Source organism: Abrus precatorius, unplaced genomic scaffold (assembly GCF_003935025.1).
Source record: "Abrus precatorius isolate BTA unplaced genomic scaffold, Abrus_2018 Scaffold9, whole genome shotgun sequence".
In the NCBI taxonomy this organism is placed as follows: Eukaryota; Viridiplantae; Streptophyta; class Magnoliopsida; order Fabales; family Fabaceae; genus Abrus; species Abrus precatorius.
This window is the reverse complement of record NW_020874439.1, coordinates 17397575-17411447: the sequence shown is the minus strand read 5'-3', so window position 1 is coordinate 17411447 and position 13873 is coordinate 17397575. Positions and strand designations below refer to the sequence as shown.

The 13873-nt window shown below is 30.8% G+C and overlaps 1 pseudogene; it reads left to right on the top strand.

Moving 5' to 3' along the window:
* The first annotated feature begins 332 nt into the window (after nucleotides 1-332).
* On the top strand, nucleotides 333-13388 carry LOC113850912 (annotated as a pseudogene).
* The last annotated feature ends 485 nt before the right edge of the window (nucleotides 13389-13873 follow it).

Sequence of the window (13873 nt, the reverse complement as noted above, 5' to 3'; positions counted from 1 at the left end):
TATATTTTTATTTCTTTAGCATATTTTCTGCCCCTGTTAACTTGCACCCAGGACACAACTTGGAACAATATGCATTTAAGTTTTTGGATAACTCCTGCATAATATATATATATATATATACTCTCTTTTTTATTTTCAAATAGATTCAAATATGAATAACCCAGGGACACATAGGTTTAAGTACCAAAAGTGCAATACTCGGCTATAGAAGTGTAAAATAGAGTGAAATAGATGCAACTACCTCTTCATAGTACCCTCTTCTCAATGATGCAGGAAATGGCACAAGATGATTTCTACACCAAGGATGGAACCAGAAATTTTTAAGAACAATCATGCAGTTAAGGAGGAAAACAGGAACATGCAATATTGTGGCTGTCAATAATGTCAAAAATTGGTCGGCCACATGCTATGTCACACCCTTGCTTGGAGCATTTCTAGCTGATGCATACTTAGGTAGATATTGGGCAATTGTGTGTATCTCAAATTCTCAATATATACTCAATCATATACGTATTTGTAAGTATGCTTAGTTTAAAATTTGGAATTAAAAATTGCATTACTTAGAAGAATTTATCACATAAATAACATATAATATCCAGGGCATGACACTAATGACATTATCTGCTTCTGTTAGTGATCTAAAACCTCAGTGATGCAAAAAATGCTTGTCATCCTACGTGTAAGCCTTGTGTGTCGTCCCTTTTTGCTGATCAATTTGATGACTTAGTTTATTTTTCAATCATTGGAGCTCTTGTTGCTTCTTCTGTTCTTGTTTGGATCCAAACAAATGTGGCCATGTCAGTTTCAACTGTGAGTTTCCTTTTAGGTATATTTGCCAAGTGTTGGTTGCATGCTTCAGAAAAGTTCAGGTTCAGGTACCAATTGACAAGACTTTTTACGAGATTTCAGATAAGGAATCTGCTGTCGGAGGAAGTCACAAACTTGACCACAAAAAGCAATTCTGGGTAGGTTTTCGTTAACTATATAGCATGCCCGATGAAAATAAAGGATCACCATTCACAAATAATATATGTAAAAAAATATATAGAGAGCAACTAAACTAATGGATAAATTGGCTTACCTTCAATGAAAGTGGTTTATAGAGAAAAATACATGGTTAGAGTATCAAATTATCAGTATTGAGTAAAACCCCAAATTTGTCATTGATTAATTGAGGAGCAGCATATATTTCTTCTTAATGATACAAAAATTCTACGTTAGTCACTAAAAATGATAAATGTTAGTCATATTCGTTCTCAAGCACTAGACACATAATTCTCTCAAAAAGAACAAATAACGTACTTGATATTTGTGGTTCTTAGGAACCAATAAAGGAATACATTCTTCGTTTTAGGAACTGATTTGTTTGCTGTCAAATTCCAGAATATAATAAACGAGTTTTGAATATAATCCAATATATCACTAAATATATAATAAACGAGACAAGTGGTTAATTTGAATATAATCCAAATCACACGTGGTTAGATTTTACCTAGAACAAAAGGCAATTTGTTTTAGATAAAACTTACATGTTGTGTTATAGGTACTTTTTGATTTGATCTTCAATTAAAATTGAAATTTCATTTAGGTTATCCCCACAAGAAAGGTCCATACACATTATTAAAACTCTAATCTTAACCGGAGAAAAACACTAAAAATACTTGTAATCCTACTCCTAAGTTTTGTTTTTACTTCCCCAATTCAGTTTCTTAGACAAGACCGCAGTGGCAACACCATCAGATAGAACAAAAGGCACAGTGAATCTGTGGAGACTCTGCCCTGTGACAGGTTGAAGAACTCAAATCCATTCTAAGATTGTTTCCCATATGGGCCATATGCATAATCCTCTTAGCTGTATATAGCCAAATGGGGACCTTTTGTATCCTTCAAGGCAACACAATGAACCTTCACATGGGAACCTTATTCGAAATTCCACCTAACTCACTTTCTCTATTTGACACAGTCAGTGTCATATTCTGGGTCCCAGTTTATGACCGTGTTATTGCTTCCTTTGCCAGAAAAATCACAAGCCAAAATAATGGCCTCACACAGGTACAAAGAACAGCAATTGATCTTGTAATTCCGTCTTTCCCATGTTGATTGCTGGTACATTGGAGTTTCTAAAGCCTAAGAGAAGTATAAGCATGCATAATTACTACGATCTAAGGCACATAACCATGTCAATTTTTGTTCTGCTTTGCCTCTTACAACAGCAACTCTTGAAAATTATGAGTGCTATGCTTGTGAATGTTGTGACAAATGTGAGCACTACCCATGGTAAAATAGTTGGATACCAGATATCTTGAACTATGGTCGTCTTCACTATTTTTTTCTGGCTCTTGGCTGGGTTAAGTGCGTTGACTCTGGGAGTTTTTCTTCTGGTGGCTTGGTGGTACTCATACAACAAAGCATTGATTCCAGGACAATTGTAACATTCATCAACGACTCGAATATTTTATTTTAAAATAAATATATATAATACATCATAAAATTATTTGAAATATTAAATACTTTAAAAATTATTTTTATTTAGCTGTATAACTACAAATAGTATGTATCAAAATATAAAAATTTAATAAAATTACAATAATTTTAAAATATAATTTAGAGAAAAGTCTATTTTACCCTCTTATGATTGACTATGTGTAATTTAAATCTTAACTCATGAAAGTATCCAATGCAACTCCCTATACTTTTAAAAGCGAAGAAGCCATTTTGTTAATCAAATATCTAATTTTTCTGTTATTTAAATAAAAATGCTCCAAAAATGTTTGTCATCAGAGAGAGAAAAAAAATTACAGATTTGAAGGCATTTTTTTCAAAGAACTAGAAAAATTGGATATTTGAGTAAGAGAAGGGCTTCTTTGCACATTTTTAAAACATAGGACATTGAGTTGCAGACTTTCAAAAATCAAGGTCTGAATTGTATGACTAAAAACAAGGGGAAGTAAAATGAAAATTTTCCTATAATTCATTTTAAAATAATGGATATAATATATTAACCATTATGAATTTTATATAAACAAAGATACTTGTAAAAATATTGAAAGTTTATGTTTACGGTAAAGAGATAAATTTTATAAATGTAAACATAAAGAGTCACAGAAAATCTAAAAGTTTATATAAGGTAATAAGAAAAGGTTAAATAATAACAAAATTAATAAAAAAAAATAGACAAAAAATCAAATCATTGTAGTAAAAGAAAGTAATTCACATACTATTCTCAAATAATTTTAATCTTAAAAAATAACATAACTAACTGTGAAAAAGAGTAATTCCACTGTATGTTTCACTTTTTATATAAAGTAGTCACATGTTGATTATGGGGTGCATGGCAAGAAATAGGATAATAAATTCCAGCGTAAAAAATATGTCAATGTTACGTTTTCAAAGTATTCACGTGTTAGAACATGTATGGGATGAGAAAAATCACAACATGTATGGACGATGTTCCAAAAGAGGTCATGCCACATTTGGAGGTAGTGGTTTTGGTTAGTCAATTTTTCACTTGATCAACATCTGATTGCATTGTTAATAGAAAGATATAGACTAGAAATGCACATACTTTACATGCCACTTGAAGAATGTACTATTACTCTTCAAAATATCATTATTCAAATAGTCGTTATATCAATAAAAAACTAGTAATTGTACCAATAAGAGATGATTGAGTACAAATTATCAAAGATGGTCTTGGTATTACACCACCTTCTAAGGCATTTGCAAGAAGAAACTTGAAGCTTACTTGGTTAGACCAACACTTTACATGTATTGTTATGCATAACCATAATCCTTTTCAGCTTAGTCAAATTGCTAAAGCTTACATTCTAAGGCTGATTCAAGGATTTATGCTGGTTAATCACTCTAGCAACAAGATCATAGTTAGGTACTTGCCTTTATTAGAAGATTTTACCATTATTGGTCAATATATTTAGGAATAAGGAGTATTGAGATCTTTATATTGAGAGATGTGCATGGTGACCAAAATTGATCAAGTTGCTATTGGAGGTCTAACTCTAATAATTATGATGCGGATGTGGGATAAGTTCTTATATATTACTCTTGACAATCTCCTATATACATGATTTTCCTTATAGAGCATGATAATGAAGTATGCTTTCCTTAAAAGGCATTTTAGATTTTTTATTTTTTTTTATCTTGTGACATTTAATTATAAACTTAAAAAGTAATATTTAAAGGTGGTTAGTACATGAGAATTATAGGAAGACTAAGAAAGACCTCCAATACTATAGATATAAATTTGATTATCTAAAACATGATGAGGTACTTTATTATTAAATATAAATATTATTGAAATTTATTAATTCTCATACTAATTGTTGGATGAGTAAGGATGCAACTATTTTGCATTGCTTGTAAGTCTTTCTTAACTAAACTAGTTTAGTATCATATTAATTACTTTAATGTTAAATGTTTTATGCCTCTGTAGGGTGATGCACATGAGATGATGTATTACTTATGTACAATGATGTATGTTATTTACATTTGATAAGATGAAAGAATTGTGTGAGACAATGCTATAACTACAAAATTAGTAGGAATGCACATTAGAACCTACTTCATCATTTGACCCTCCTATGCAAAGTGGATGCATCACTAATCTAGAGATCAATATGCTCAATTTTTACAATGCAAGTTAGGCAAAGACTTTCAACATTGCCAAACACATGTCTAGACAACAAAATTTTAACTTTCCCATTGCCCTAACAACGAGATGGTATGCTATGTCCTTTTATAGTTTCCTTTTAACCTTTTATAGGCCCACAAACTTCATATTTTCACTTATCACCACTTAGTTCACATCTATTCACTTTTAACTTACTTACTTCTCCTTTTAGTATTGCACATGATTATGTCTTAGAACTTGTCCTATTCATGACACCTCTTTCATATGATCTAATTTTATTCACATTGAATGCATTAAGTTTAGAGTTTCAATCTCTTAGAGAGACATCACCATGCCATTGGGGAATCATGGTATTGGTCTCAATGCATAATTCAAAATTCTTATAGATGTAAAAATGCAATGTCTGACGCAACCTTCATTATGAAGCTAAAGATCATCCTCAATAGTGTATCCTTACATTACATGAGGATGAACATTAGAATCAAGACTAGAATTTAAATTAATTTATATTTTCTATATTTATTATTTATGCATTTTTTACATAATCGGTGACCTATGTTTGATGTATTAAAAACTTTGTACTGCTCGTATATGAATAGTAATACACTAACATTCCTCGGAAACACTTTTTTACTAATCCATATAATATTAACATTGAATGTTGTTTCAATCTACTACTACTAGTGATCACTATTATGTTGGGTTTGTTGAGGACAATGATGTTGGTTTAGTTTCTTTGCATAACCTACATTGTTGTCGTGGTTGTAATTCAATCCAATCTATTTCGTTCTTAATATGATTATACTTTAGTTAGCCTTAACCTTGTGCTTTATCCTCATCAAAAACTAACTTTTATTTATTATTTGTAAGAATGTTTTCATTTTTAAGATGCCACCACTCTCATAAATATGCATTAACAAGATACTGTACTTAATAAATGGAGTCAACATATTACCAAAAATCTATACATATAGCTGCACAAGTAACTATGACATATGAGCGTGATATACATTTTTTGCATGAATGAATGAATGATTAAAATTTCTTGCAATGTGACAAATGCACAATTGATATAATTTTTTTTAATATAAAAGAGAGAAGCTACATTTAATTAGACAAAGATCAAAATTAGAAAAAGTTATTGAAATTAATTAATATTTTAATTCTTAAAAAATAATTACAACATTTCAAACAAATATGAAAATAGGCTAAATGACTCTTTAGGAGTTGCAACTAAGCCACGTTTGTATATTAAACAAGTGTAGACTTTTATAGAAGTCTTTTTCATTAAACAAACTAAGCTTCAAGCCATTCATAATGCTTTCTAACCTTATAATCCAATTTTTTTTATTATTATTATTATAAAACATTAAAATGTCCTTTTGTCTACTTGTATTAAAAGCTTATGACCTATTTATTTGACTTATTTAAGTTGACAAATTGGTTTATATTTGTAGACTTAGATCTTATTCCATAACAAGACCATAATGGACTTTTATATTAAGTTAAATTTATGAGGCCAAACTTAAGAAAAAGTTTATAACAAGTAATTGGACAAACATTAGATCGATCAGCGAGACACCGACCAGGCTTTAGGCTTTGCAAGATCTATTTTGACCTTTAATTCCAATTTTACTTTTAGTGTGTGTGTGTTCTTAAAACTTTATCTTATATGAAGTACCAACAAAATTTTCAAAAATGTTCTTCTAAACCTAATTTCATAAGCAATAAAAGCATTATCCGATAAAAAGTGCTAAGTGATACACTGATATTTCGTAAAATGATTTTTTCATGGTGGACAAGTTTGGACCGACCAATATTTTGGTAAAAAATTTGTAAAAATTAGAATATTGAGATTAACTTACTTTCAAAAATCAACTTAAGAGAGTAAAATTATCCAAGCTTTGTAAGTTATATTTTCTATATAAAACATTTTAACTCACACCTTTTATGTTTAAGATTAAATACTTGGTGTGTAAAGAGTTTATAAGTAAATATTTATGAATAGCCTATTATTAAGATCAGAAAGACTCTAATACACTGATGAGATTAACTCTTTTTTTTAAAAAAACCTAGAACAAAATAGAAGGATTATTCAAATTTTATAAAAATAAGATCATAATATATTAGTAATTTGTAAGTTATTATTTCACCTAATCTCTCTATTAGTAATTTTAACTTGTTTCATTATTTATTTACATAATATCTGAGTTGACTCATAATTTAACTGAAACATAACATGAATGAAATGTATTATTAGTGACATTACTTCCTTTGCAATTTTGAATAAAATTTTAATTTATGACTTTAAGACTTAAAATATTAAGAAAATAAAAGTATGAATGTCACATTATCTTCCACATTAACTCTATGTCATATTATAAGGGTCAAGTTGAATGTTAAGTGAATACTATGAAAAACTAATATATTACTTATAGAAGACTAAATAAAAAAAGTATTTTTGAAACCTTGTTTGAAAAGAAGAAATAAAAATAAGGAACAAATAAGAAAATAAGAAATTTCTTAGAGATAAAAATGGTGTTTAGACACATGGAGCTTGCTAACATATACTTGCTTATTAGACCTATACTATAACTGTATTTTAATAAATCATAATTATAACTTATTGAAATACTTCTTTCAAAAACCAAGTTGATGTATATTAGTAAATCTCTGTATACATAAATGTTAAGATCTTATATATATAAAGCATAGATGATAATGCTTTTAGCTTTTGGAATTGGCTAAAACAATATGACTGATATAATAGTTAGAGCTTATAAAATGAGTTATTTGATTCATTTGGATCGACTCGTTGCGCTGCCAAATTTAGTAGATTAAGCCAAAATGGCTAAAATCTTATTTAGATTTGTAAAAATGATGTCCAAAATGAGTAAAACTCGTTACTTTGTGAAATTTTGTGGGGTTAGCCAGTATTAGGCTTAATTGGATCAAACTAAAACAAAGTGCAAATATGATTTAAGCTCAAAATTTAGTGTTCAAACCCTATATTTCATTGAGTGAGTTCAGGATAGTACTTTTGTTTTTATTTATTTACTTATAGAAAAATATATAAAATAAGAAAGTTAATTAATTTCGTTAGATTTTTTGATATTATTTTTAATTATTTTCTTAGCAGTTTTATATCTTTTGAACTATTTAATTATTATAAATATTTTATTTATTACAATTAAAATTTTTATATGAATAAAGGAATGTTGATTTTGTCAATATAAACTTTTAAGATAATAATTAATATTATTTTAAATTTTTACATAAAATAATAAATAGAGGTAATATTAAGAAACATATTTTATTAGCTTCTAAAAAAGCTTGCCATTTATGAAAGTCATTATCCTTAATATCCCAAAATGCTTATTGTGATTTACTACTATCATTGCAAAAGCTGCCGTTTTAACTATATCTGAGGGGTGGGTTTTAGGAACAACCTGCTCATTCTATTTGTGACTCACTCACTCTCCTTTGATTTTTATTGAATGCTTCGCCAGTTTGCACCATTGGCCACTAAGGTCAAGAATCACTTCCAACTTCTAAATTAGAATTCACTGAGCCTCCCAAAGTTTTCATTCCCATCATCAAATTATCGTTTGTTCTACAACGGTTACTCCAACGCGTTAATACAACTAGGCGTTGATTACTTCAGTGGTCATTACTTTTTCTTTTCTTGTTTTCTCTTTAATAAACATTTTTTTCCTTTCCAATTAATAAAGATTCTATAAATGTTCCCATTTAAATTAGTAAATTGTTTACTTTTCAACTGAGTTTGGTACCCTATTCTTTAGGAGTTTCAATTTCCTCCGCATTTTGCCCATAAATTAATATCTATACAATTGTCCAGATACAATGTTTAATACAAATTCTCCTTTTTTGTTAAAAGGGTCACAAATTTACATTATTTGTTCTAGCGATAAATATTTATTAAAGATATGTAAATAATTTTCCTGAAGATCCCAACATTTCTCTTTCATTCCTAAATTGCTCTTGAATTCTTTTCCACCTTTTGGAATTTTCAGCCCCAAAATATAATTTCACACAAAATTACATTTCTTTTATGTATGCCAAAACTAAATTAGGAGATTGTAGCCAATGGTACTTATTTCATACTGTTAAATTGGCATTAGAATGTCCCTCAAAAGGTATTAAGGACCTTATGTATGACACCATCTCTAAAATTATATCTCTTTAGAATAATAATTGCTGTGAACAATAGTTACATTACAACTTGTAATTTCATATTATTTGAAAGTCTAGTTATTTTCCGTTCCCATCTTAGAAATGTTTAAAACTTATGCTTATTTAAGATCATAAAAATAAATGATAACATATACATCACCAAATTTAAGGGAAGCCTAATAATGAAATGTGCCACGAGAATAATAAGGCAATTTATCAACACCTATTACTACTTTACATTGAGTTAAAGGGTGCACATGCAAAATCATAATTGTCTTTATGCCTATATAACAGCGAAGAAAACGAGACAATTGATGCACGTCGAACGTAGGATCACAGAAGAGAGTGAGTGATCAAAAGACGAGAACGAAACACAAAGCATCTTATTCTACTTTATATTAATTTCTCCGTGCTTCCTTTTCCTGCGTCTGACGGTAATATCATTCAGAGTCTTGTGCTTCCTAGTTTTGTTCACGTTCGGGGCATTCCACATTTGCTCAAAAAAATCAAGGTTCCTATTCCACTACCACTACATAATCACGTACGTACATTCTCTGATCTTATGTAAGAATGCCTCAGCATTTATGTTTCATGTCAATGGCCTTGGTTCTATATTATTGTTTTCTGCATTTACATGCATATTGTTTCTTAGGTTCTTATTTGTGTGTCTCAGCTTTTTTTTGTTTTTTTTTTTTCCATCATCCTAGAGTTTGGTTTCCTTGAATTTGTCATAATAACGAACTTTTGAAATTTAAATAACCCGTGTTTTGTTTTATATACTGAGAAACATTATCATCCTGTCGTTGTTCTGAGATCTACTTTGCTTATAGCTGTGCAATTAGTCTTTTTGTGGTTACTATTGAATAATCACGCATCCCTTTGACATTATTTTAACTTTTCACTCATGTATAAGGGAAAAAGATTGTCAATTTGCTTTTGATTAAGGTTTTTATGTGCTCTTCGAGCTTTTTCGCTTTTCGGTATTTGTTATATTGAGAAGTGACTTTTGGAATCCATATATATGGTATCTGTTGTTTCTATTAGGTGTTGCCATCGTCCGATTGGTTTGAATTTTGAGTGATTGTGGTATCATTACACGCATTCTGGAACAATAATATTTTTATTCGATTTAAGATGACTCAAGTTGCTACCACATACCAATACAAATTGAAGTTTGAAATTGAGTGTACCATATTCATAACACTATGTTCTGGTGATTGCAATTTTATCTTAAAGTGTGGTTGAGAATTGCTTATTGCATTACTAGTTAGGTATCTCTGTTTCATGCATGATTTTGACTATAACGTTGCACCACTAATGTAGCCACCAAATTTGTTTACTAAGGATTGTGATTGGAGCTTCTTGAGTTCACATATTTATTGCTTTGCTGAACTTCTCCTTGCAATTCAAACTTCATAAGCAGATTCAAATCAAGCATTAATAATATGAAGTCCATGGTGGCAAGTTAACAATTTGTTTATTTTTTATCTGTTTAATTAATTTTCAGCAACCTACCAACACTGTTGTAGGTAACAGAGAACTAGACGCAGAAAATAGTAAATCTGCTGTGATACCATGGCAGATGTCACAAAATCACATGATGTGGCAGAAGATGGCTTATATACGCAAGATGGGACAGTTGACATATACAAAAGACCTGCCAACAAGAAAAAAACTGGAAATTGGAAAGCATGCCGCTTCATTCTTGGTACTGGATTTTTTTAATACTTATATTTTCATACCATCTCGGATATAATTTTCTAGTATTAAAATTTGAATCACTCTAAGGTTCTGAAAAAAATTATGGCAGGAAATGAGTGCTGTGAAAGATTGGCATACTATGGCATGAGTACAAACCTAGTGAACTATCTTCAGGACCGTTTCAACCAAGGAAATGCTACTGCCGCAAATAATGTCACAACCTGGTCAGGGACATGCTACCTCACACCATTGCTTGGAGCCTTTTTAGCTGATTCATACTTGGGAAGATACTGGACAATTGCCATTTTCTCAACTCTCTATGTCATTGTAAGTTCATTTGTAGAGAAAACTATCCTGTTTCCATGATATGATAAAATCATTTAATCTGTACTCTTCTCAATGTATGTTCATATTTCAATGTCTAAGGTCTTAGAAAGTAAAACTTCTTTCTGTTTAATAAATTTCTTTATGCTTAGTGTTGTCTCTCTTTATTCTTCACTTTTTACTACGGTCTTTCACGCATAATCCAAACTGTAAATTTTTATTTGTGTTATTTCTTTTTCTTTTGAGTTATCTAGCCAATTGAATTCCTTTCATAATTGGCCTTTTGGAACTAGAGAAAAATGAACCAATTCATTCTATTTTGGGAACAACGTGGATTTAATTTCAACACCTGTTTCATCTTATAGTGTTCATTTTGTCTTTTCATCATTTGTTGCACTTGAATTTTTCCTGAAAGTTCAATTTATACTTATCTGTTTACTTTTCAGGGAATGGGACTTCTAACTTTTTCTGCTATTCTTCCTGTACTAAAGCATTCATGTGATGCTAATGGTTGCCATCCAACATCCGGGCAAACTGCAGCTTGCTTTATAGCACTCTACTTGATTGCTCTTGGAACTGGTGGTATCAAACCATGTGTCTCATCCTTTGGTGCTGACCAATTTGATGAAAATGATGACATTGAGAGAAAAAAGAAGAGCTCTTTCTTCAATTGGTTTTATTTCTCAATTAACATTGGTGCACTCATTGCTTCCTCAGTGTTAGTTTGGATACAGATGAATGTGGGCTGGGGATGGGGCTTTGGAGTACCTGCAGTTGCAATGATCATTGCAATCGTATTTTTCTTCTTTGGTAGTAAATGGTTCAGACTTCAGTTGCCTGGAGGCAGTCCCCTTACAAGGATTTGTCAAGTTATAGTTGCAGCATCCAGGAAAACTAGAATACAAGTGCCAGAAGATAAGTCTCTTCTTTATGAGACTGCAGATGTAGAGTCTAACATCAAAGGTAGCCGCAAACTTCAACACACAAATAAATTAAAGTGAGTTATCAAAACCTTGTTATCATTTACTTTACATCTCCATATGCTTCTCTGATTTAGTGTATGATAAAGATTGTTAGAACATCTAAAAAAATGTCTTAATATCTTAGAATAATCTCAAGAATTTTGAATGATTCCTTAGGAGTGATTTTCAAATCTCACTATATTTCCTGATTTGTTTCCTCGTTTGACTAGGATAAAAAGTCTCTTACAAGTACGATAAATAAAATATTAGTCCTTAGTATATTTAGCTGAATTGGCAATTTTTTATCACATTAGATCTTATATTATTAGTTTAACCATGAAGCTTTCTAAAATGAGCCAAAAGGACCTTATTTTGATAAGCTCGACGTGATGCTAATTGAAATAAGGTCCTATTTTATTGAACTTGTAGAGCAGTCCCTACAGAAAAAAGAAAAAAAACTTATATCTTCAAATTTCAGAAAAGATAAATGAGAGAATTCCTCATAATTCTAAAAAAAATAGATAGATATAAGTTATTTTTAACTTATGAAAAAATTTACCCACAAGGGACCTAAGTCTAAATAACCTTCCTATAATTTCTTTCAAACATCCCCTTTGTAATATACCTTTATACATAAGAGAATATAATTCGTGGTCCCTTTTATCTTACCCTGTGAAGTTTAGTTTATGTTATTTTTTATTTTAATAAAAAAAAATGCTGGTTCTAGATGTTTGGATAAGGCAGCAATAGAGACAGAATCTGACCGCAGTAAGGATTTTCTAAATCCATGGAAGCTGTGCACAGTAACACAAGTTGAGGAGCTTAAATCCATTATTCATTTGCTCCCAGTTTGGGCCTCTCTAATTGCCTTTGCAACAGTGTACAGTCAAATGAACACCATGTTTGTGTTACAAGGCAACACAATGGACCAACACATTGGTCCTCACTTCAAAATCCCATCAGCATCACTCTCTCTCTTTGACACTCTCAGTGTCATCTTTTGGGCCCCTATGTATGACAGCATCATTGTCCCCTATGCAAGAAAGTTCACAGGCCATGAACAAGGATTCACACAACTCCAACGCATAGGCATTGGCCTTGTCATTTCCATCACTTCCATGGTTGTTGCTGGCGTTTTAGAGGTTGTTCGCCTTGACATGGTTAGAAAAAACAATTACTATGATCTTGAGACCGTTCCCATGTCAATTTTCTGGCAAGTGCCTCAGTATTTTCTTGTAGGAGCTGCTGAAGTTTTTACTAACATTGGTCAAATGGAGTTCTTTTATGGACAAGCACCTGATGCTATGAGAAGCTTGTGTGCTGCTTTGTCACTTACGACTAATGCATTGGGAAATTATGTGAGTACTTTGCTTGTTATAATTGTGACAAAAGTCACTACAAGCCATGGAAGGCTTGGTTGGATTCCTGATAATCTTAATAGAGGCCATCTTGATTACTTCTATTGGCTTTTGACCATTCTTAGCTTACTCAATTTCCTTGTTTACTTGTGGATTGCTAGGAGGTATACATATAAAAAAGTTACAGGAAATACTCATTGAGATGTTAAAGAGTCTTGCTTTAGAGTCTTATTAATATGCTCCACAATTGTAATTTGCTATAGTTGTCTCAGTCCATTTGTACATTGGCATTAGCATCTTTCTCGTAGATGTTAATTATATTTGTATAGATGTTATTTGGAGTGTTGTGAATTAAAGATTGTACTATTTGAGGTTCCTTGCAATAATATGCATATGTTCTTGCTCGGGGTTATGATTCAGCCATAAGCGTGGAAATCTGTAGGGACACTGGGTTGATTGCTTTCCATATCGTTCCTTGGAAGTTAATGAAGCTATTAAATGCAAATTATACTTTCGGTACGCCAATTGGCCTAAAGCTCAAAATACCTATAGTAATTGTAACTCAACTTTGTCTTAATTTAATCTCCTAAACAATCTATTAATCTAACTTCAACATCTAGAGAAATGGTAATTATATACTTTCTAAAACCTTTTTTCAACACATTCTTAGTGGCTAAAATTTACTA